Genomic DNA, 25,586 nt, shown 5'->3' on the forward strand with positions numbered 1-25,586 from the left:
CATATGGGAGCCACCCACCACTATGAAGGAATCCACCCCTATAGGTTCTTGGGAAGACTTGGTGAAGATTCTGTCCCCCTAATGCATACCCAGGTAGGCCCACCAAAAGCATACCCAGGTAGGCTCACTATACAGATGCATAGCTCAGGTAGGCCTATAACCTACCCCTAACCCACGCAGGATGCGTCCCCTGGTAGGCATATCACCCACCCAGAACTCACTTACCCAGGATATTGATTCCTCCCATTCCTTCTCTTTTCCCACGGCCCCAGAGAGGCAAGATATATGGGGGGCGCCTCTCTTTCCCCGCTGCCTTTCCCCACCAGAGGGGAGAGAATGCAAAGAATGGCCGCCTCTATCTATAGGAATAGGGGAGTCGTTTGGAATCACTTCCCCATCCATATTTGAAGTAGGTCCTTATTCTTGGCACCCCACCTTCCTTGCCTCCTTGATTGAATGCTTGCTGGATGAATGGATTGACTTTGTTGCTTGCTTTGAGACGGGCCCCGTCCGGTCCTTGGAGGACCTCCCGGGCTTCGGGACAGGCAATAGCAACTTGTGGCTTTGACTTAAATGTGATTTAAGCCTTGCCCCTCAGTCTCTGCTTCATACTACAGATCGATCGGATCGATTTGGCCCTCATCTCACTTTATTCCCCATTATTGGCTTTCCCCGATCGTATTGCTTGCTGAGGGAATGACCTAATTGGTCATGACCAACTTGAGTAAATGATTGAAGAAATGAAGGTGGGGTGGACGGAATCACCGAGGGCTAGGCGCCATGGGTAGGCGTGGTTGGCCTTCCATAGCAGGGGTGAGAATCATTTACTTATCAATCACATTAGGTATTCTCTTACCGCTTTCAGTGAGAACAGGGTGTCTGTGTTGTAGTTAACAGGTCTGCATGGAATGAATGCTACTCAATGGATCGAATAACCTTATTTCATTGGTACCCAAAAGGATACGGCCTCCACTCGATTGATTATGCGTGCTCGCAGCTCTCTCGGGCTGCCCACATAGAAACCTCCCCTATATGGAGGCGGCCCCTACCACACAGATGGACCCGCATCTGACAAAGGACAATTGAGGATGCGCAAGAATAGGACCTTTAGGTGCTCGACCATAAGGATGCGTAAGCAGGCTCGACTGTTAAGGAGAGGACCTTTAGGTGCTCGACTGTTAAGGAGAGCCCCCCCACCCAATAAGTAAATTGAGAGAAAGATGTGAAAACCTCCGCCATCTTATCGGTCAATAATGACATATATAAAGAATGACCAACGGGAAAGGACATTCTTGCTCGATGACCGGGGAGAGTGAGAGGATGCGCAAGCAGGCTCGACCAACGCCCCACCCAATAAGCAATCAAGGGCAGTAATTACACCAGAAAATTCCACTGTTATATATGTAATTACGCTTTTTCTCTCTACTCTAGTTACTGACCCCTATGAAACATGTTTGATTCTGGAAGGCATTTTTCTTTCAGAACGCTTGAAACACCCACCTAATTAGGGCGAGGTCCATCTCACAACTAATAAGACAGAAAGTGGCAATGTAACAGGGGCCAAGGATGCCTCACGTTCGGGTACAGAAGAGAGCGGAGCGAATGATCAAAGCGATCAAAGCAAGACGAACAAAGAGCTGAATAAGGTTTCGTTCGTTGCCGTTCCATCATAGTTTATAAGGAGCTGGACAAGGAAAGGAGGGTGCTTTCAACTTCCTTGTTGGAATGGAGTGCGTGCTTCCATAAGGGTCGGGGCTCTATCTATCTGCGCTTCTGCTAAACGCTTCCCCGCGCTCCGAGTAAACCACCAATTATAATTATATTATATTATAAAACACTTCTGTGACGGCTCCTTTTGCGAGCTTTCCGCTCTTTATAAGACCCGACGCGAGAGTTGAAGTCTTCTTTCCCGGTGAAGTCAGACTGAAGTGTAGCTGAAGGAGTGATCTACGAATAGGAGTTCTATCGCGGGGGTTTGAGGGGGTCTATCCTTTGCTTTGTAGCAAAGAGACATATGAAAGCCGGCTAACTAAGGCAAGTCATATATGGGTGAGACAGTCAGCTCAACGTCTAAGTTTATAGAATTTAGATCAAACTGCAAGGAGGTAGCCTAGTTGTTAATCCGGGGATTCGATAGAATCAGAGGTCTCACTAGGTCATATTAGGTAAGTCATCTAGTTTCCACATGAACTAGGTTACCTAAAAGAAGCAGTTCGCCTAGCTACCTAGCTCAGTCTAGCGACCCCGAACAAGCTTCATTAAAGTTCAGATTGAGAGAGATAAGGAGCGAAAGGCCGACCAAGTGATGCTGCCCAAGCCATTTATTCATTCTATTTCGTACTATAGGACTGATCTGTCTATACGCCATCTTTGATAGCCCTAAGACTAGGACGGGGGGAAACTCTTACGGCTTCGCCTGACCTTCCCGATTCACTAACAAAAGATGAAAGCAAGAAGGATGCGATGTGTGTGCAACTCCATCAACTAAAACAACATATCCGAAAAGAGGATTCGAATTTCATTAATGAAAAAGAACGACGATCAACAAACGATCAACGAGAAAGCTCTACCACCCGGGATAGGAATGAATGGCGGTACGCTGATGTATCTGCTGGCTTCGGATTCGGATTTGGATGTGAATGCTTCTTTCGTACTTTCTTCTCGCCCTTATTCTTATTAGCTATGGGCGCTATCTTTCGTTCTTGCTTGCTTTCTCCCATTTGGAACTGGTGAGCCTACACGAGATGGACACGCTACCTTCATGATCCTATCTCGATTTCTTGCCATTCTTAGATCTTCGAGCTTGCCGGCTGCCAGCTATCCTAACTGAACTGGCGCTATTGAACTGGGTGAATAGGCTCTTTTCACCCCTTATACGATACGCTATTTCCTTTTGATGTGTTAAACCCGGTGCTAAATCCTATCTATCTTTCTTCGCCACTGCGGGACCCTCAGTCGCATCTAGCTTTCGGTGATCTTATTGCGCTTGCCTTTATATATAGGTCTGACTCCGATCCTTCTTTCCTTGGTGTCACATCAGCGGAATACTCTTATAGAGGGAAAGTGCACCTCACGAGCAAGAGAAGCTCGAAACGGGGCGGTAATGATTTCTTTTTGACTCTGTTAGATTTTTCTTTAAAGCCCAGCTGAGTCTTAATTCTCATTTGTTGTTTCCTTTCAGACCGATCTTTCTGTTCGAGATCCAGAACTCGTAACTAGCGCTCAGACAAGGAGGGAATCGGGCTCTAAGCAAGAAAAGCAGTTCTGTTGGCAAGCAGCTAAGGAAGGTGGGACATCTCACTTTAGCATTTAATTGATCCGCGAAGGCAGCATAGAATCTTATTGAGCTCGAACATCTCGTCATAGGTGTTTCGGACGACAAGAAGACGCTCTCTAAACGAGAGTAGACGGTCGCCCAGCTTGGCTAAATCCCAGAAGGCAGCCCCCGAAAAGCAAGTTACCAATTGGAATTTCAATTATTTAGATTCCGGTTGATCAAGTCAAGTCAAAGGTGATCGTGCATTCCCTCACTCAGAACGTGGAGGCACCATCTAGAACGTCCGAAACATATTATTCCTATCCATTATTTGCTCCAGATGTTCGAGCTTCTGACGCTGCCGAAGCAGTAGTGGGAGCAGCAGCCGGGCGTAGTAGAACGTATGAAGCCTAGCATTTTAGTGCCTAGAAATAAAGTAAAGTAATTAGACGAACTTAATTCTCTTTGCCCGGCCCCCGCCCTCTTACCCCTATTCGTTCGTTCGTTGCTACGCCTAGCCCCGGGAGGCAGTAGGCACAACTAATGAATATCGTCTCTGGCTTCCCCCTTTCACGTCGATTTCCGGTCCCCATCCCGGACCAGCCTGCTACCGCCCAATCTCTTCTCTTCCCCTCGGCAGGACCAAGAGAGATGGCAAGGCAGGATGCCAAGCAAGCCAGTAGGAGACTTCATACATAAATAAGAAAATATACTTCGACATTCCCAGCAGACTTTTACAGGTGTTTCAGGACCGGTTGTAAATAAGTATTAGCGTTACAGATTTGACCTCCCTGGGCAACCCTTGAATCGTGGATACCATCTCTAATAAGCGGGGGTGAACCTCTGCTCCGAACGGCTGTAGATGCATTGATAGAAAGACAAGCAACCGAACCGAACACCCAAGAGAGGAATACAAGGGGGGACAAGTGATGGAACACTCGACCACTGCCCCACCTCCCTGGGAAGTCTATAGAGATCTTGACCCCTCTGTGCCTTTCTCGCTCTCCTCAATAATATTCCCGATCATTTGTCCCTTCTGCTGTTAGACCCTGGCGATGGCTGGAACACAAGGCCACCTCTTCCCACTTCCCCGTATTGATGAATTGATCGGGCAGCTCAAGCAGTTAAGTCAACTGAGGCGGTGGGGGATTCGATAAATCCACATATCCAATTGCCAAAACGAAGTCAATTCCACCCCGAATGATATTGGACACAGTGCATCCAGTCTTAAAATCCCTCTCTAAAACTCCGGAGGCCTTTAACTCTATTCGCCTGATTCTTGGTTAGCTGACTAAGGGCGGAGCATGGCCTTGAAATCGAGTCGATCGAGCAATGGAAACACAAGAATGAAAGTAGGATGAGCAGGAAGTCCTTCTCTAACTTGCTCAAGAGATACACCTTTTGTCATGTCATCCCAAGCTTCAGCATCAGACTGACTATTATCCGATCTTCAATAATTGTATATAACCTCCTTCGGACCCTCTCGTCAACACCCAGCTTCTCATTGTCTTAGCAAAGGCAGCGGAGGCAGGAGATCCCAGTCCCACCAAGGCTAGGGTTGCTGTTCCCACCTGGTCTTGGGTTCAATAGCCAGGCTTTTCTTCAGATCCGCCACTTTTAAAATAGGGGTAGAAGTCAGTAATTGCTTCAAGCGTTCAAAACTTTGTTGACATTTTGTTGTCCACTTGAAAGCCTTTCATTTCTTTTATAGGGAGGTAATCGGATAAGAAATTTTAGAAAATCCTTCAATAAATCGACGATAGTATCCAGCTATCCCCATGAAGGACAGAATGTTTGCAAGATTCCTAGGGACAGGCCATTCCATGATGGTTTTGATCTTTTCAGGATCTATTTCTATTCCTTCTGACGATATAATGAGTCCTAGATACTGAATCTAATTCTTGTAGAAATCACACTAACTGTATTTAGCATATAGCTGGTTATCCCATAAAGTTTCAGTACAATCCTCAAGCTTTTTTCATGGTCTTCTAAATTCTTAGAGTATATGAGAATATTGTCAATAAATATTAGGACAAATTTGTCTAAATAAGGATGGAATATCCCATTCATCAATATCATAAATGTGGTAGGGGCATTGGTAAGCCTGAAGGGTAATACTACAAACTCATAGTGTCTGTATCGAGTCTGGAATGCTATCTTACAAATATCCTCCTCCTTAATTCGTATTTGATGATTACTTTACCTTAAGTCAATTTTTTAAAACACCCTTGCCCTTTTAACTTGATCAAACAGATCATAAATCCTTGATAGTGGGTATTTATTCTTAATAGTCAGAATGTTCAGTTGTCTATAATCAATGCAAAATCTCAATGTACCATCCTTCTTTCGTACAAATAATACAGGTGCTCCCCAAGGTGACATGCTTGGGCATATATAACCCTTATCAAGAATTTCTTGTAGTTTCATTTGAGTTATGTTAATTCAAGTATGCTCATACGATATGGCATCCTTGATACTGGGGTTGCACCCGGAATTAACTCTGTGGTGAAATCAATGTTCCACTTAGGTGGCAGCCCAAGTATTTACTCTGGGAAAACATTAACAAATTCTTGAATAATTGGTACATCCTCCAAGGTGGTTATTTTATCTTTAGAATTTGTATAAACTACTGAATTGCATAAATTTGGCAACCTTTTCGAATGCATCTCCCCAACTGGTTGGTGGTAATAGGTTGCAATTTAATAGCTCTCTTAAGTCCTTGAATCTCTTGCCTTTCACCATTCTCTCCAAGGAAACTTACAGTTTTCTCTTTGCAATTTACTATCGACAATGTTTCTCCAACCAATCCATTCCAACCAATACATCATACGCACCTAAAGGTAAAATATTTAAATCCGCTACAATTTTATGTCCAACTGCCTCAAGGGGGCAATTTTTCACCTTATCATCCACCCTTCATTTGGGTCCAGTAGCCAATTGTACCAACCAAGGGGTTTTAAATCTCATTTTCATTAAATTACACAATTCTACTAGTTTTGGAATATGTAACTCAAAATTGCACCTGGATCAATTAAAATGGGAAAAAAATGTTTAAAGAAAACTTCGATTCCTATCATTGTAGGTTGATATTCAGCTTGACCATCATCTAAGAATGCGTTAATCCATGGAATACTTCTAGCCATGTCTCCTACCCTGGATGCCTCTTGAAGGTTAGCAACTTGCTTAGTGCGAGTGCGGTGAGGACAATTTTTGAAATAATGGGGTTCTCCACAACCCCAACATTGTATAGGGGGTTTCTACTGTCGAGTAGCTTTTGGTCGACTTGCCACTTCTGATTTCTTGACTTCAACCTGTTGTCTTGTTTTCTGTTGATTCCTCGCCACCATTTTTTACTGTGGTTTCTTATTCATACTTTTTGTATTAGTGGATTTTTCCCCTCGAAAATTCTGGAAACTATTTTGACCTTTCCTATTTAGCCCCCCTTTGCTACCCTCCCCTTTTTGTTTCATTTGTTGGTAGCAAATTCAGGCCTTCTGGATGGCTTCATCCATTGTTTTGGATAGTAAAATTCCAGTTTTTCCTTCATAAAAATGGGCAGGATGCTGATGAAGCATTGTATCTTGGCTTTATCCTCTCGAAGGTATGGGACATATCTCAGCAAAGATGTAAATTTAGTTACAAACTCATCTATATTCAACTGGACCAATCTCAATTCATGAAACTCCTTTGCCTTTTCATCATAGAAGCATTCAATTAAATATTTATCTTTGAAGTGTTTTTGAAATTCACTCCATGTGATTTCCTACTCCTCAATTTCCCGACCAACTTTGACTTCTTTCCACCACAGGGTAGCTTTTCCCTATAACTGATAAATTTCCAATATGGCTTTCAAATTGTTATCGTATTCATATACTTGAAAATATTTATTTATATTGATTAGCCAAGCCTCAATCGCTTCCTCAACATCACCATCAAATACGGGGAGTTTTATCTTCTTGAACTCCCCTTGAAGTTCAGTTTTTTGTTTCTTAACCCCCCTGTCAAATGAGACATTATCCGATCTTCCTTCTTCATCATTACATCCCCCTTATGATTCCTCGTTGTCTTCCCCATGACGAAATGCCTATGTGTGATTTCCATTTCTTGCATTGGGGTTGGGTCCTCGGTGATTCTGTTAGTTGTAACAGCTCTAGAGAAAATTCCATGTAAAAATATATAAATACCACGGATGATGGGACATGTATTCCAAGATGAATGGTGGGGGAAACATCCTAATGGGTGTTCATTTGGTTGTTTATGGTTAAGGAAATTTACTAAGGCATTAAAGAGGTAAAAAGATATTTTGGCACATTTATTTATGAAAATAATGGAAATTAGGAGAAAATGAAGGTGAAAGGTCACAAGTTGCATGTGAGAAGGAAATTGAAGGAAAATAATGGAAAACGAAGAAAATAGAGGCCTCATTAATAAAAAGGCTTTGGAGGATTAGTTGGAAGGCTCTTGGCTAAGACTTGGTTAGTTTAGTTTTGGAGCTCTTTCATTATTCTTTCTCTCTCTCATACTCTTGGATATTTAGAGTTTTCTTGGAGCGCTCTTGGAGGGTGTGGCATACTTGGATTTTTGGAGAAAGAAGGAAAAGGAAGAGCAGGAAAGCACAAGAGGTCATCATTATCAGCAACTACAACAGGTTTTTATTGTAGGAATCGAGTTGCATGTATGTTTTCCTCACTAGTTTTGGCATGCATGGCATATGCATGTGGATTTTTGGTTATGATCTGTCATTGGCATGGAGGATGGACGGGATTGACAGTGGATTACCTAGCCTTGCCATTTGCTAGATAGCCATGGTGATTGTGGGTTACTTTCATTGTTTTTTTTTTGTTGGTCCTCATGTTCCTTAGCTTGGGTTGAGTTACTAGTCCTAGATCCTTGGTTGGACAAACGCTCTGGAGCTGTGTATCAGCTTGGGTTGAGTTACTAGTCCTGAAGCCTTGGTTGGACAAATGCTCTAGAGCCCTTGGTGGGTTGATTTACTAGTCCTAGAGCCTTAGTTAGATAAACTCTATGGAGCCTGGTAAAAGTTGTGGGTTGATTTACTAGTCCTAGAGCCTTGGTTGGACAAATTCTCTAGAGCCTTGGATGGTTGGGATAGAGACCGATTTGATGATGGTTTTGGTGATGTCTGACCGTGAGGTAGAATTATTGTTTTATTGGTTGAGGTGGATGGCCTCTGGAAGCCCTGGATGAGTTTTGATTGATGTGTTCTATGATATCCCACATTCATGCTTGGAATATGGCACAGGGGTGAATGACTGAAGAGAGATTTGGCTTAGCCATTCTACAGTCAGGTGGAACATGGAAGTCCCATCCCGAGTTTGGATTTTTGCATCATTAATGAAAGGTTATTTCTCCTTGTATCTCTATGAGCATTATGATGGATTATATGTGGTTTATATGGCTATGATTTCATTAGTATTTATGTCCCTATTATGTTGGTTATTTACATGTTTTATGACATCATCCATGAGTGGATCTCATCATGTTCCTACTTGTTATTGAATGATCAATGTATCTATGGCCTAATGGATGAAATGGCAGCTAATGTGATAAGGAGACAATGCTTGACAGGGAATCTCAAATAAGTATGATACCCCTATGCTCAAATATGTTATTTACACATGTAGGTTGCATATTTACTAAGTGTTTGACAAAATTCTTGTCATGGCTAGTAAGGGTCCAATCAAGGTCTTTAACAAGTATTTGTTTTATTATTATCAATTTCATCTTATTTTACAGATTTGAAGAGATAGTTCAATTCTAGGTAATGACCTAGGCTTTGGGCCTGACAAAGTGGTTCAAATCCTAGAGTCACTGGCATAACAATGACAATTTGGGTCTCTGGTCACTGGCACACAGGCTTGTGAAAGCGACTTTGGTTTGCTTGTCACATGCATGCATTGTCATGGGAGCGACTTTGGGTTTATTTCATCTAAATGCTAGGTTAACTCAGAGGTTGGGCACCTAGAGTGGTGGATTAGCTCTTGGGAGTCCTGAAGCACATGAGGGAGGTCTGTGTGTTGTGTTTTCATCGAGTCCATTTCCTTAATGTTACTTAGGAGGTTGAATCATATCAGAGTAGCCTCTCATCGTATGTTTACCCCGGCTGGTCGGAGCTTTGGTAGATGTGGGAGGAGGGTGTTACCGAGTGGTATCATAGCATGGTTGTGCTCTCCTTTGGCTGTGTGTTGATCATTCTTTCATGTTAGTTGCATGTGTGTTTCTTATGCATATAGTCCATGTTCTTGTTGCATTTGCATGGTGTTGATCACGGTGGTAGTGATGTCACCATGTGAAGATTGAAGGTGTTGTCATAGAGTATGTCTTCATGTGTGTATGGTTGATTATGCATTGTTATGCACGTCAGTGTTCACATGTTATCAAATGCATGTGAGGTGTTTTTTATTGTCATGCATCAGGTCATGGTTTGTGTAGTTGATACGGTCATGCATTGATGACTGAACTCTAGCTAGAATGGTGTGTATATGGTTTTGCACTCATGTGTTATATGTCTATATGCAATTGTTATGCATGTATGGTCTTCGTTATAGTTATGCATGAATAGTAGGTCAAAAATTCCTTTTGAAGTCATTGTATGCAAATTTAGGTCATCATGGTGCTATTGGTTGTTATGATGCTAATTTGTTGGCTAAAATAGAACAGGAGATACAAATCATCATAATGAGGTTGCAACATTAGACTTCGGGGTAAGAGTAGATCGACATACATGTATTGTATGTTTGGCATGCAAGTATGTAAGTTAAGGATTTTCATATGAATTAGGTTTATATACATTAGGTTTATGTAGATGTCTTTTGATGTTATGGTTACATTCATGATAGATGTTAGTTGATTAGTGTAGTTATATGCACATGTGTCAGATAGTCAAGAATGATAGTAACCTGTAGTTGTATGCATTTCTATTGTTGTTTTATATTAGATAACCTAATGATTATGTTATATGTTGTTGATGAGTATGTTATAGGTTAACTTGTTGTTATATGACAGTTAGCTTGACGATTAGTTTATATGTTGTCAATGAGCATGATATATAGCTTATGGTTGTTATATGCTAGTAACTTGATGATTATGATTATTTCATTAAGATATTGATGTCATATGTATCATGCTAAATTGGATTGGAATATGCAGATGATTAGGGTTATGACATTCAGGTATGAGTCGACTTATTGTGTTGCATTGTGTGTTATTAATCTAGACCAATTGTACATATGTGATTGCTATGCATAAGTGATAAATGCTTATGAGTTTATGATGAGAACATGTTAGTTAGTTAGTGTTATGGATATGGTGAACTTATTTATGTTGAGTTGACATCTTGTAAAGTTATATCTTGCTAACTAGATTGATTGTGCAGACAAAATAGCCTCCCCTAAGATACACTAAGGTATGAATTTACTTATGTAGTATACTTGGTGCTTCATTCTTGATTATGTCTTCTATTTGATGTTGAGTGTTTGGTTTCTATCATGTCATCTAGTTTATTTATTTAACATGGTATGTTTGCAAGTTGGTTGAATGTTTGATGAGTTGCATAATACGAGTATGTGTTCCAATGATCTTGTTTCAAGATGACTGTACTAACACATATGTCTTGAGATAGTTGATATGTGTTTGAGTATAGTAGGTGACAGTTATAGAATTATGTCTAATGACTATGAGTTGACTATAGATTATGACATGATTATTAGTCTTGCTAAATGTTGATTTCAAATTGATAGATATGATTGTCTTGATATTTGGAACATGTGGTTGACATGTGTGAGCAGTTGCAGGAAGCATGTTTTGTATTAGCATGACGAGGTAATAATTGATGTATTTATATAGCTAACAGTTGGGTGACATGACAACATATAGTAAGACTCAGTTGCAACAGGGTAAAGGTTAAAGAAAGGAATCAAGTAAGAATTCCTTTGGATATGTTTGGAAACCCGGATTCCAAACGAATGAGTGCTTTGCATACAAGGAGTCTTCTTAACATTGATTTTGTTTGACATTATGTGGATATGTGCTAGATTCATGAAAATGTACTTAACAAGTATATTAGTTACCCTTTAGTTACAAGTGGATTTGTCAAAGAATTGGAGTCCCTTGAGAGATGGCGTGGATGTGTTTAGTTGCAAGAAACATGCTTAGCACAAAAAGATAAGGTAACTGATGTATTGTTATGTTTATTTATACATTGGAAGTTATGTGCTTACGGAAATATGATGCAGGGGACTGCATGGCAGAGAGAGGTTTCCATGAAATCTTGAAGAAGGCTCTAGTTGAGTTTCCTTGAGAACCATGGGGATTTAGTCATGGTGTTTGTTGCTAGTCTTGTACTTTTGGTATTTCGGTGCTTTTTTGTGCTTGATTGTGGTTTTGTTTGAGTCTTGTGCATGGCCATGCCACTTGGGTTGTGATGTCATTATTGGTTTCATGGTTTCCTTCTTGGTTGTTTCTTATCTTGCCTTTTATGTTTTGGGTGTCTTGGGAATTGTTTTGGAAAGAGGAATGATGATGGAGCTTGGGAGAGATGTGTGGTACCCGAAAGGTAATGTAAGATTAATATGAATCTTTGTGCATGAGTAGGCGCAACGGAAGTTAAGACTATGACAGTCAGTTGGACTAGTTGGGTCCATTATGGTAAATGGAGGGTGGCAGTACAACATGAGAAAGGTAACCAGAAAAGGAAAAGTAAATGGATCTGAGGTGTAAGATGCCTTGACTAAGTTGAGAACTATGGTTCTCAATGTTGTGCATGAATAAAGGAAGTTATCTTAACCTTGACCTTGATATCTGGAAATTATGTTATGATCATGATTATGTTGATGTTTATATAGGTATACATGTATGTATGTATATATGTCATTGACCAACTAGATGAGTATTATTCTATGTTGATATTTATATATGTATACATGTAGGTATGTATGTCGTTGTCTGACATGATGATGATTGTTTTATGCTAATGATTATATATGTATGTATCTATGTCACTGTTTGACAGGGTTTTCAAGGATCATTCTAGTGGAGAAATTATTGCCTATGCAGGAGAATGACACGACAAGGTTCCTGGTCTTACGAGAAATCAATTGGGAAGAGTAACCTAACATAATTGTGAGGCCAATATCATGTGATTATGAGTTGATATAATGTTATTATATTATGTCTATGTTATGGACAGGTTATACCAAGAGATACATTAGCGAAATGAAAGAAGTGTGGTCTACGACATGCTGGGACAAGCATGGATAAGATACTGGAAGCAAGGTTGTTTGGTAAAGAGTTCGTGTGGTTTTGGATGTGTGGTATGACTATTGTACATATTTCATATATATTGTATATGTTGCATCTGTGATGATTGTGTGCATGTAGTATTGTGCATATGTGGTGTGTGTATGTGTTGTTTATGCAATATTATGTGTAGAGTGTTAGTACATATAGTGTTGTATGAATGTTTCATATTTAGTGTTGGGTATAGATGGTGCTATGTACATGTTGGATATACGGTGCTATGTACATATTGTACTGCGTGCATGATGGATATGTGGTGTTGTATGCACATAGTTCACTATGCATGTTGAATATGCAGTGTTGTGTATAGATGATGTTGTGTACATGTTGGATATGCGGTGTTGTGTGCAGATGATGCTATGTACATGTTGGATATGCAGTGTTATGTACATGTGGTGTTGCACGCATGTTGTACATGTGGTGCTATGTACATATGGTGTTGTGTGCATGATTGTACAAGTGGTGTTGCGAGAATGTGTTGTTGTGTACATGTTGTACAAGTGGTGTTGTGTACATGTTGTGCAGGTGGTGCCGTGTACATGTGATGTTGTGCACACGTTGTCCAGGTGGTGCAATGTACAGGTGGTGCTATGTACATGTTGCACATATGGTACTGGTGCACGTGTGGTATTGTGTGTATGCCATACACGCTATGTTGAGGGCATGTGGTACTAGGTATGTGCATTATGTAGGTGCATGTATTGAGTTGTGTTGTACATCAGGTATTAATGTATTGTGTTGTGTTGCACGCCAGGTGTAGGTGTATGTATTATGTTATACAATGGATGTAGGTGTATGTATTGTATTGTATACATTGGGTGTAGGTGTGTGCGTTGTATGTCAGGTATAGGTGCATGCATTGCAGGGTGTTGTATGTCGTGTGTGGTTGTATGTGTGTGATGCACACTATGTATATGTGCACCTGGTTGAAGAGAAGACATTGGGTGTTTGTTGAGTGTGGAAACTGATCCGGTGTGTGTACGAAAGAAGAAAGGAAGAAGTAAGGATCGACAAAGGATAAGTATTGATATTTTATTTCAATTTTACTATGCATGTGGTTTATGATTCTAGTATATGGTGATTACATGTGAATTATGATTATGGTTTATGATGGTTACATGTGATTTATGATTTTGATCTATGATGGTTATGTTTTGAGCTAACCTAATGAAATATTTGTATACATGTTGATTTGATCAAATATGCTAGTTTGACTTGTTATGACAAGGAGCGAACAAGATTGCAAATGTACCTTATTGACTGATGCAGAAGCATGGGACTTAGAGGGAAAAGTCTTCAAACTTATTCCAAAAATCAAAAAAAAATCTACAGGCAAGAGAGTGGGGTCCTTTAGCCAGCAATTTCCATGCTTTCCTAGTTTAGGATAAGAATAGAATTAAGAATAAATCATGCTAAAATCATCGCTTATGGATAGTTGTAGCAAAGCTTTACGCTTTAAATCACTCTATGTAAAATATTGCTTTTCTAAAGGATAATGGACGAGAAAGGCTTTATCTATTGATATAAATAAATTGGCGGGAGGCTCATAGTGGTGGTGGTGCCCCGGAAGCATTATCATCTGAAGAAAAACCTCTCTCTGCATCTAATTATATGGTTCTCTGTTGAATGTTAATTATATGTGTGTATCAGTTTAATTACTTTCTTCTAAGTTGAATATGGATGAATTAGCATTATTTTCCCATGAATGTTTAGGTTGGAGCCTTTAAAATCATTCTTCCCTCATATCGACGAGTGAAGGCTTCTTCAATCGTTGTGTAGCGTTCCGCGGCCAAACTCTGTTTTACACAGAGAATTCGTGAAAACCCTTAGTTCGGACGTAGCCCTAGATCTAAAACTTTATTGATTCTGGTTCATACCCATATCGAGTCCGAACCTTTATCGCATCGCATAATCACAAGAGGAGTGGAACTGCCGAAGTCCGAAACCAAGATAAGCTTGGACCCGAAACATTATAGAGAAGGGAAGAAAGGGTTGTTGGGTCCGCAAGGATGATTGCATCACAAACCCGAAGCGGAAGGAACTAAGTATAGGTGTATTGGAGGTTGCGATAGCGATTTCCGAGAGTACGTGTTATCACATCGGAAGAAGTAGTGTTGGAAAACTCGACTATAAACCGCCGATAGTGTTATTTGCAGTCAACACAAAGTCTTTGGAAAAGAGCGCCAATAGTGTAATTCCTTTGGAAATTACACCAAGACTATTTGAGAGCCGCGATAGTTTTAAAGTGCCGAGAATGTTTTTGTGTAATTCCTTTGGAATTCAATTCCAATAGGAACAAAGGCTCTGTTTATTAATTGTGGACAGCAACAAGGATTGGGGTGATTGAGGAAAAACCCATGTGGATGTAGATGACTGATACGCCAATAGATGTAGAAGGAGAATAATTCAATCAGATATTGAAGAAATTATAGACAGATTAGCGAGGTTTTCTATATCGCCTGCACCCAGGCCACCATTAGTGGTATCAGAGCAGCCAGTTGACATTGGATTGAATCTCAGAAGCAGGAGAAGGAAAGTTACTATGGCTTTCAAATTTGGAAGAGGACGTGGACATGGTGGAAGAGGACGGCCTATTGCAAACGCTGAAGTAATGGAAGTTGTGCAACAGATGCAAGCTAGATTCGATGCATTAACAACAGGCAGGAACATAGATGATGGAGATGTTAGTGAACCTGAGGTTGAAGTTGCAGAGGAGGAAGCTGTAGCAGTTACTCCTAAGATGAGGTTCTTTCAGTCAGTGTTGAGATCCATAGCTAGGCCAAAGACAGAGGTATCAATATATAAAGGAGGATTGAATCCAAAAGAATTGATAGACTGGATTAATGGCATGGAGAAATTCTTTGATTATGAAGAAACAGAAGATGAGAAGAAAGTGAAGTTTGCTATCACCAAGCTAAAAGGCCATGCAATGCTTTGGTGGGATGGTGTGCAGGAAGAAAGGAAGAGACTTGGCAAGCAACCAATCAAGAATTGGAGCAGGATGGTAGCAAAATTAAGAAGTAAGTTTCTGCCAAGTAATTATCAGCAAACCTTGTTCAGATAGATGTAGAATCTTAGACAGAGGTATATGACAGTGAAAGAATACACAAAGGAATTCTACAAGGTAAGCATAATAGCTAGAGAAGCCCAGGATACAGATGAGAAGGTGGCTAGATATATGAATGGTCTCAGAATGGACATTCAAGATGAGATAAGTATACTGTCTCCTAAAACAGTAGAGGAAGCTCATCAAATAGCATTGAAAGCTGAAGAAAAACTCATGAGGAAGCAGTTTGCCAAAGGGAGAGGTACTTTCCGAGGAAGGGGTCAAGGCGGTAGAGGAAGATCTACAACACCTAAGGATGGAGCTATCAGTAGCTCAACTTAGCATGCACCCACAGGAGGTGATGCAAGAGGCAGAGGGAGTTTTTCTAGAGGAAGAGGAGGCAGAGAAATAAGATGCTATAGATGTAACAAACTGGGACACAGAGCTTTTGAGTGCCCAGAGAATTCTGAAACAAATCAAAGGAATGCCATTGTTGCTCAAGCTGAGGGAGAAGCACCAGTAGAAGCAGTGACAGAAGAAGAAAATATACCAGAGAGGGGAGAATCTTTGGTAGTTAATAAAGTTTTTCTCAAGCCAGCAAAGGAGATAGTTGAACCATCACAAAGAAAGACTTTATTCAGGACAGTGTGTAAAGTCCAAGGGAAATGTTGCCAGATGATCATTGATAGTGGAAGCACTGATAATTTGGTCTCTACAGAAGTGGTGGAGAAATTGAAGCTAAAAACAGTGAAACATCCAACACCTTACAAGGTGTCATGGTTGCAAAAGGGACATCAACTGTTGGTAAATGAACAGTGTGAAGTGGAATTTCAGGTTGGCAAGTATAAAGATAAAATTGTTTGTGATGTGATGCCAATGGATGTGTGTCACATATTGCTTGGAAGACCTTGGCAATGTGACAGAGGAGCCATGCATGATGGGAAAAGAAACACCTACAAGTTTGGAAAGGATGGTGTCAATCATATGTTGTTGCCTCTGCAAGAAGAAGATGTACTAGGAAAGAAGACTGATCCAAAAGCTCTGTTACTTGGAGGAAAGGAATACTTGAAGCAAATTGAAGAAAATGAGGTAAATTTTGCTGTAATTTGCAAGCCCAAGGTAATAATGACTTCTACTAAAGTTTCTGATTTACCCATTGAAATTCAAGAAATATTGTGATATTATTGTTGATGATTTGCCTAATGAATTACCACCCATTAGAAGAATCATCCATCATATAGATTTGATTCCTGGAGCAAATCTACCTAACAAAGTCGCTTACAAAATGAATCCTACAGAAAATGAAGAGGTTAGGAAGCAGGTGCAAGAATTGCTTGACAAAGGGTTGATTAGAGAAAGCTTGAGTCCTTGTGCAGTACCAACAGTACTGAATCCAAAGAAAAATGGAGGTTGGAGAATGCGTACAAATGCAAGAGCCATCAATAAAATCACAATCAGGTACAGATTTCCGTTACCTAGAATTGAATATTTAATGGATTGCTTGAGTGGAGCAAAGTATTTTTCAAAACTAGATCTTAAAAGTGGGTATCATCATATAAGAATAAGAGAAGGAGATGAGTGGAAAACCGCTTTTAAGACAAATGAGGGACTGTATGAGTGGAGAATAATGCCTTTTGGGTTGTCAAATGCACCAAGTAAATTTATGAGACTAATGAATGAATTTCTTAAATATTTCATTGGTAAGTTTGTAATCGTATATATGGACGATATATTAGTTTACAACAGGTCTAAGGAGGAGCACGTGAGACATCTGAATTATGTCTTACAAAGGTTGCAACAGGAGAAATTATTGCTAAATTTGAAGAAGTGTTCATTCGTGAAAGAAGAGCTAGTGTACTTGGGTTTTGTTATTTATGCTGAAGGGCTGAAGATGGATCTAGAGAAGATCAAGGCAATTATGGAGTGGCCTTAAACCAAGAGTGTTTTTTAGGTAAGGAGTTTTCATGGTCTTGCTAGCTTTTATAGAAAATTCATCAAGACTTTTAGTAAGATTAATGCACCTATTATTGAGACCATAAGGAAGGACAAACAACCATTTAGATGGATTGCTGAAGCAGAAAAGAATTTTCAGCTATTAAAGAAGAAAATCACCGAAAAGCCTATTTTGGTTTTACCTAATTTTAGTAAGCCTTTCTAAGTGAAGTGTGATGCCAGTGGAGAAGCAATTGGAGGTGTTTTAAGCCAGGAAGATAGACCAATAGCTTATTTTAGTGAAAAGCTAAATGATTCCAAAAAGAAATATTCTTCTTATGATAAGGAGTTCTATGCAGTTGTGCAATCATTGAAGAAATGGAGGCATTATTTAATGTCAAAGGAATTCATCCTTTATTCAGATAACCATGCACTGTAGTTTATAATGCAGCAGCCAAAGCTCAGCCAAAAACATGCTAAATGGGTAGAGTATCTTCAAGGTTTCCATTTTGTTTTGAAGCATATAAATGGCCAATCAAATAAAGTTGCAGATGCCTTAAGTAGGAGAAATGTATTGCTTCAAGAGAGTCAAATCCAAGTGTTGGGTTTTGATTTTCTTAAGGAATTATATAAGACCGATTCAAATTTTAAGGAGGCATTTGAGGCTTGTAAAAATCCCATTTTAATATATAGAAGTAGATGGTTGGATTACTTCTTACAAGATGGGTTGTTATTTAAGAAAAATCAGTTGTGCATACCAAACTGTTCAATGAGGGAGAATTTAATCAAAGAAAAACATAGTGGAGGACTTGCAGGACATTTTGGCATAGAGAAGACTTTTGAACAATTGAACAAATTTTATTTCTGGCTGAAAATGAAATCTGAAGTGGAGAAGTATGTGAGAACTTGCAAAGTTTGTCAATATGCAAAGGGAAGGAGCCAAAACATAGGTTTGTATATCCCATTACCAATTCCAGATAGGCCTTGGGATATGGTAAGTATGGATTTTGTGTTGGGCTTACCAAAGACTCAAAGAGGTAATGATTCAATTTTTGTTGTAGTGGACAGATTTTCAAAAATGGCACACTTTATTCCATGTTATAAAACTAGTGATGCTTCTCACATTGCTAATTTGTTTTTTAAGGAGATTGTAAGATTGCATGGATTGCCCAAAAGTATTATCTCAGACAGGGAATCCAAATTTGTTGGACATTTCTGGAGGACACTATGGAAGAAGCTGGGGACTAAATTAAGATTCAATTCTGCCTATCATCCACAAACTGATGGACAGAATGAAGTGGTGAACAGGGGTTTGGGCAATCTTTTAAGGAGCCTTACTACAAAACATCCAAAGCAATGGGATCAAGTATTGGCACAAGCTGAGTATGCATATAATGACTCACTTAGCAGGAGTATAGGACAGAGTCCATTCCATATTGTTTATGTAATGCATCCAAGAGGAGTATCTGAGTTAAGAAACTTGGGAAAAGAAGAGATGAGAAGTGCAAAGGGTGAAGATTTTGCTTCAGAAATGCAAGCAATACATGAACAAGTGAAACAGCAGCTGCAGGATAGCAACATCAAGTACAAAACCAAAGCAGATATGACGAGAAGAGAGGTGAACTTTGAAGTTGGGGATTTGGTTTTAGCACATCTCAGAAAGGAGAGGTTTCCAAAGAGGGAGTATAATAAATTGAAGTTCAAAATGGACCATGCAGAGTGTTAAGAAAATTTTCTACAAATGCCTATGAGATTGAGCTACCCCCTGATGTTGGGATATCACCAATTTTTAATGTTGCAGACGTATGAAAGTGGAACTACAGATGATACAACACAAGATCAAGAGATCCAAGAGATTGATTGGGTAAAACAGTTACCCACAGCAAAGGAGTTGCAGCTAGAAAGAATTATGGACAAGAAGGTGTTTAAGAAGACAAGGGGACGAGAGTACTTTCAGTATTTGGTAAAATGGAAGGATCTACCAACCGCTCAAGCTACTTGGGTTACAGAAGATATGTTATAGAAACTGGGCAGTTCTGTAGATGAACTCATGGACAGGAGCCCATGAAGAATTTTGTCCTCAGGATTCTGATGCAGGAGCATGGGACTTAGAGGGAAAAGTCTTCAAACTTATTCCAAAAATCCAAAAAAAATCTACAGGCAAGAGAGTGGGGTCCTTTAGCCAGCAATTTCCATGCTTTCCTAGTTTAGGATAAGAATAGAATTAAGAATAAATCATGCTAAAATCATCGCTTATGGATAGTTGTAACAAAGATTTACACTTTAAATCACTCTATGTAAAAGCATGCTTTTGTAAAGGATAATGGCCTAGAAAGGCTTTATCTATTGATATAAATAAAATGACAGGAGGTTCATAGTGGTGGTGGTGCCCCGGAAGCATTATCATCTGAAGAAAAACCTCTCTCTACATTTGATTATATGGTTCTCTGTTGAATGTTAATTATATGCGTGTATCAGTTTAATTACTTTCTTCTAAGTTGAATATGGATGAATTAGCATTATTTTCCCATGAATGTTTAGGCTGGAGCCTTTAAAATCATTTTTCCCTCATATCGGCGAGCACAGGCTTCTTCAATCGTTGTGTAGAGTTCCGTGGCCAAACTCTATTTTACACAGAGAATTCGTGAAAACCCTTAGTCCGGACGTAGCTCTAGATCTAAAACTTTATTGATTCTAGTTCATACCTGTATCGGGTTTAAACCTTTATCGCATCGCATAATCACAAGAGGAGTGGAATGGGCTATAGAACTGCCGAAGTACGAAACCCCGATAAGCTCAGACCCGAAACATTATAGAGAAGGGCGGAAAGGGTTGTTGGGTCCACAAGGATGATCGCATCGTAAACCCGGAGTGGAAGGAACTAAGTATAGGTGTATTGGGGGTTGCGATAGCGATTTCCAAGAGCACGTGTTATTGCATCGGAAGAAGTAGTGTTGGAAAGCCCGACTATAAACTGCCGATAGTGTTATTTGTGGTCAACGCAAAGTCTTTGGAAAAGAGGGCCGATCGTGTAATTCCTTTGGAAATTACACCAAGACTATTTGAGAGTTGCAACAGTTTTAAAGTGCCAAGAGTGTTTTTGTGTAATTCATTTGGAATTCAATTCCGATAGAAACAAAGGCTATGTTTATCAATTATGGACAGTAACAAGGATTGGGGTGATTGAGGAAAAACCCATGTGGATGTAGATGACTGATACACCAATAGATGCAGAAGGAGAAGAATTTAGTCAGATATTAAAGAAATTGTAGACAGATTAGCAAGGTTTTCCATATCGCCTGCACCTAGGCCACCACTGATGAACTACCAATGAGGTATGATGTTAATTTATGTCAATTTATTTTAAATCTAATGGAATTTATGTGCTTGGAACAAGAATGCATGAACATGCCCAGTTGAGTGATTGAAATCGACCACAAGAATTTGCAACAACAAAAGGAATTGGAAAATGCAACAGTGTGTTAGTAAAGCATTCATGAACAGGGCCATTGTGGGACACTGGTACCCAATAGTGTCCATTGATTTCCATGAGCATGCTATGACCGGTATGATGGTTTTAAAGCAATAATATACCTTGGTTTTTGTATATTCCGATGCGAGGAAGCCTTTCCAAGGGATGCACTGCCCGAGTTGGGGGTGCCAGAGGAACTTGGAAGGTGAGTAACTACACAGAAGGGGTGACCGGAGTGCCCGAGGGACTGTATAGCAGAGAAGGGAAGGCTGAGGATGGGTTTGTTTAGGTCATTAGCATTTCCATATGCACATTAGGAGTGTGCCCTATAACAATGAGTCGGTAATTGTTCACTGAGAGGACAAGTGGCGCAGGATTGTAGCGTTGGACATTGGATGCAGATTTGAATTTGCAGTGGATTCTAGACTTCCTCGGAAGGAGATGAATCCTAGTATTACTTTGAGGCTGGAGGTGTGAGCCTTTGGATTCCCTTGTTGCAGATGAAAACATCATATATTTTTATTTGTTGGTTGAGAAAATGTGCATATGTGTGTATTATTGTAAATATTGTATCGAGCTAAATTTATAAAGCTCCATAGACAGTATGGGTATTTGCTAGTTGAAGCAAATATGTATGTGTATATGTTGTTATTGTAAATACCATAATTAGCTGTGTTATAAATCTCCACTATGCGGTATGTTGTCATGTTGTCATGATGTTTTGTTTTAGAAGACGTTCATTGTAAATATTGCAACGAGCTATTTTATAAAGCTACATGGGAAGTATGCTTTGTTTTCATTGGTCTTGTTGATTATAGGTGTCATTGAACACCAAGGACGGTGTTCCCCCAAGGGGTAGGTTTCTGTAACAACCCTGGTGAAAATTCCATGTAAAAATATATAAATACCACAGATGACGGGACACGTATTCCAAGCTGAATGGTGGGGGAAACATCCTGATGGGTGTTCATTTCGTTGTTTATGGTTAAGGAAATTGACAAAGGAAATGGGCAAGGCATTAAAGAGGCAAAAAGGTATTTTGGCACAATTATTTATGAAAATAATGGAAATTAGGAGAAAAGGAAGGTGAAAGGTCACAGGTTGCATGTGAGGAGGAAATTGAAGGAAAATAATGGAAAATGAATAAAGTAGAGGCCTCATTAATAAAAAGGCTTCTGAGGATCAGTTGGTAGGCTCTTGGCTAAGACTTGGTCAGTTTAGTTTTGGAGCTCTTTCATTATTCTCTCTCTCTCTCTCATACTTTTGGATATTTAGAGTTTTCTTGGAGCACTCTTGGAGGGTGTGGCATACTTGGATTTTTGGAGCAAGAAGGAAAAGGAAGAGCAGTAAAGCACAATAGGGAATCGATATCAACAACTACAATAGGTTTTGCTTGCAAGTATCAAGTTGCATGTATGTTTTCCTCACTAGTTTTGGCATGCATGGCTTATGCATGTGGATTTTTGGTTGTGATCTGTCATTAGCATGGAGGATGGTTGGGATTGATAATGGATTGCCTAGCCTTGCCATTTCCTAGATAGCCATGGTTTGTGGGTTACTTTCATTATTTGTTTTTGGTTGGTCGTCATGTTCCTTAGCTCAAGTTGAGTTACTAGTCCTGGAGCCTTGGTTGGACAAATGCTCTGGAGCCATGTATCAAATTGGGTTGAGTTACTAGTCCTGGAGCCCTGGTTGGAAAAACACTCTGGAGCCCTTGGTGGGTTGAGTTACTAGTCCTGAAGCCTTGGTTGCACAAACACTATGGAGCTTAGTAAAAGTTGTGGGTTGAGTTACTAGTCCTGGAGCCTTAGTTGGACAAACCCTTTGGACCCTTGATGGCTGGGATAGAGACCGATCTAATGATGGTTTTGGTGATGTACGACCGTGAGGTAGAATAACTATTTGATGGGTTGAAGTGGATGGCCTCTATAAGCCCTGGATGATTTTTGATTGATGTGTTCTATGAGATCCCACATTCATGCTTGGAATATGGCATGGGGGTGAATGGATGAAGAAAGATTTGGATCAACCATTCTATAGTCGAGTGGAAAGTGGAAGTCTCGTCCCGAGTTTGGATTTTATGCATCATTAATTAAAGGTTATTTCTCCTTGTATCTCTATGAGCATTATGATGGATTATATGTGGTTTATATGGTTGTGATTTCATTAGTATTTTTGTCCCTATTATGTTGGTTATTTACATGTTTTATGACATTAGCCATTAGTGGCTCTCATCATGTTCTTACTTGTTAGTGAATGATCAATGTATCTATGACCTAATGGATGAAATGGAAGCTAATGTGATAAGGAGACAATGCTTCATAGTGAATCTCAGATAAGTATGACACCCCTATGCTCAGCTCTGTTATTTACACCTTTAGGTTGCATATTTACCAAGTGTTTGAAAAAATGCCTGTAATGGCTAGTAGGGGTCCAGTCAAGGTCTTGAACAAGAATTTGTTTTAGTATTGTCATTTCCATGTTATTTTACTGATCTGAAGAGATGGTTCAATTTTGGGTAGTGACCTAGGCTCTGGGCCTGAAAAAGTGGCTCAAATCCCGGATTTGTTGGCATAGCACTGATAATTTGGGTCTCTAGTCGCTGGAAGGCAAGCTTGTGAGAGTGATTTTGGGTTGTTGGTCGCATGCATGCCTTGTCATGGGAGCGACTTTGGGTTTAGTTCATCTAAATTCTAGGTTAACTCAGGGGATGGGCACCTTGAGTGGTGGATTAGCTCATGGTAGTCCTGAAACACATGAGGGAGGTTTGTGTGTTGTTTTTCTGTCAATTCCATTTCCTTAAGGTTGCCTAGGAAGTTGAATCATATCATAGTAGCCTCTCGTTGCTTGTTTACCTCGGCTGGTCGGTTGCTTGGGTAGATGTGGGAGGAGGGTGTTACACTAGTCTGAAAAACTTTTCAAGATCCTTTCTTATTCTTGCATCAGCCTTTCATTGTCAACGCTCAGGTTGGTCATTTCCATTCGTAGTTGTTGAACTGTTTCCAATAATTCAGTGTTCGCATGTCGAGATTCCTCCCTCAACTCACCCACATTTCTGGGTCAATTTCCATATAAGATATGTTGGTTCTTGTTCGGGGTTCAATTCCACTCTGCACCTTTCTTTGTATTATGTGCACAACAACAATGTTCTGAGATTTTAGTTAACCCTGTTTGGCCATAGTGTTGAACATTGGATGCTTTGATACCATTTGTGACACCCACTCACTACTAAAAAAAAACGTAAGAAAAAAAACTATATAATTTACCCGCTGTTAAGTACATTTACAAGTTTTTGTTTAAGTTATTTCAATGGTCTTACATGACATTCGATATACAATGGAATACATGTTATATTTATTTTATTAATAAGGGGTTCCACCGTGGTGTACTTAACCATGTAAGGAGGACTGATCAATTGTTATTTAACATTTTCTTGTCTATTGTTTAGCTCCTATTGTCACCCCGACCTTTGAATAGGTGTTTCTTGTAATGCTTAATTATTATGATGTGACCTCCTCACATCTCGGCCATCCATATTCATATTGATCCGATGGTCAGGAAAAAAGAGGGCTCGTATAGCTAACTACCCTAGCTCGGGGTTTGTGAAACTTTCCTTCATTCCGAGTTAGGGTGTTCGCTTTGCAAATCGTTCTACAACTTGTTTCACGAAAACCGTCATGTTATCTTGTAAGTTTCTTCCCTACAGACTAAACCATTTCTCCTTCCAAAGAGCGATTATGGAGTATTTTTTTCCACCGGCTACTTTTCTCCTCGCACTGAGTCTTACTTCCGATTCAAAGTCAATGTCAGGGTTTTTAGTTGGATGCACGACTATGGCCTTACCTTCAGGACCAACTATTTCTCCTCCACTCCTTTTTAAGGTCCTTAGATGTTTTGTTGAAAGGGTATCTGAGAAGTGATTTTCTCGATTCACTGTTTGCAAGACAACGACAGAGGGTTTTTACGTAGAATTCAGGTATTCCCCTACCCCGTCACTTTGTATTGTTGCTTATATGACCTATTAAAGCTCTTATATTTTAATTTACTTGGGGTTCCTGTGAGCAGGTACTCTAACCTTCTTTTCTCACATTGATTGTTCAAGATGTGTCCATAAGCTACTTATACGCCTCTAATTTTTTGCGTTAACCAAGTTCTTCTTTCTACCTGCACTCACGATACCGAAGGGGGTCTGAGGCTTGATATAATGTGCTTTGTTTTTAATACCCTAAGGGTTTAAGTACTAAACTGTTGATATTTAAGAGAGTTTCTTTGTGAATTAATTTCATCTGTATATTGCTTCTTACATACATTTGGTTAGAAGGGTTTCCCTCTCTCTATGAAACAACTTTTCGTTATCGTTTGATTATGATCTCTATATAGTATTATGAACTAATCTCTTGATACAATGGGTTAATGGAGAAATATAATTTTTATCATGACTCTTTTGATGTCATGAGTTATTTTCGTACTTGTTACATTGTATACAATGTTTTCATTTAGTAATACGAACATTTGAATGTTCAGTTCTCTATTACCACGCTTTTATACAGACAACGTACACC

This window comes from Pinus tabuliformis, chromosome 6 (assembly GCF_031772625.1).
Source record: "Pinus tabuliformis cultivar Carrire ecotype Pingquan chromosome 6, CPIR1, whole genome shotgun sequence".
NCBI lineage: Eukaryota > Viridiplantae > Streptophyta > Pinopsida > Pinales > Pinaceae > Pinus > Pinus tabuliformis.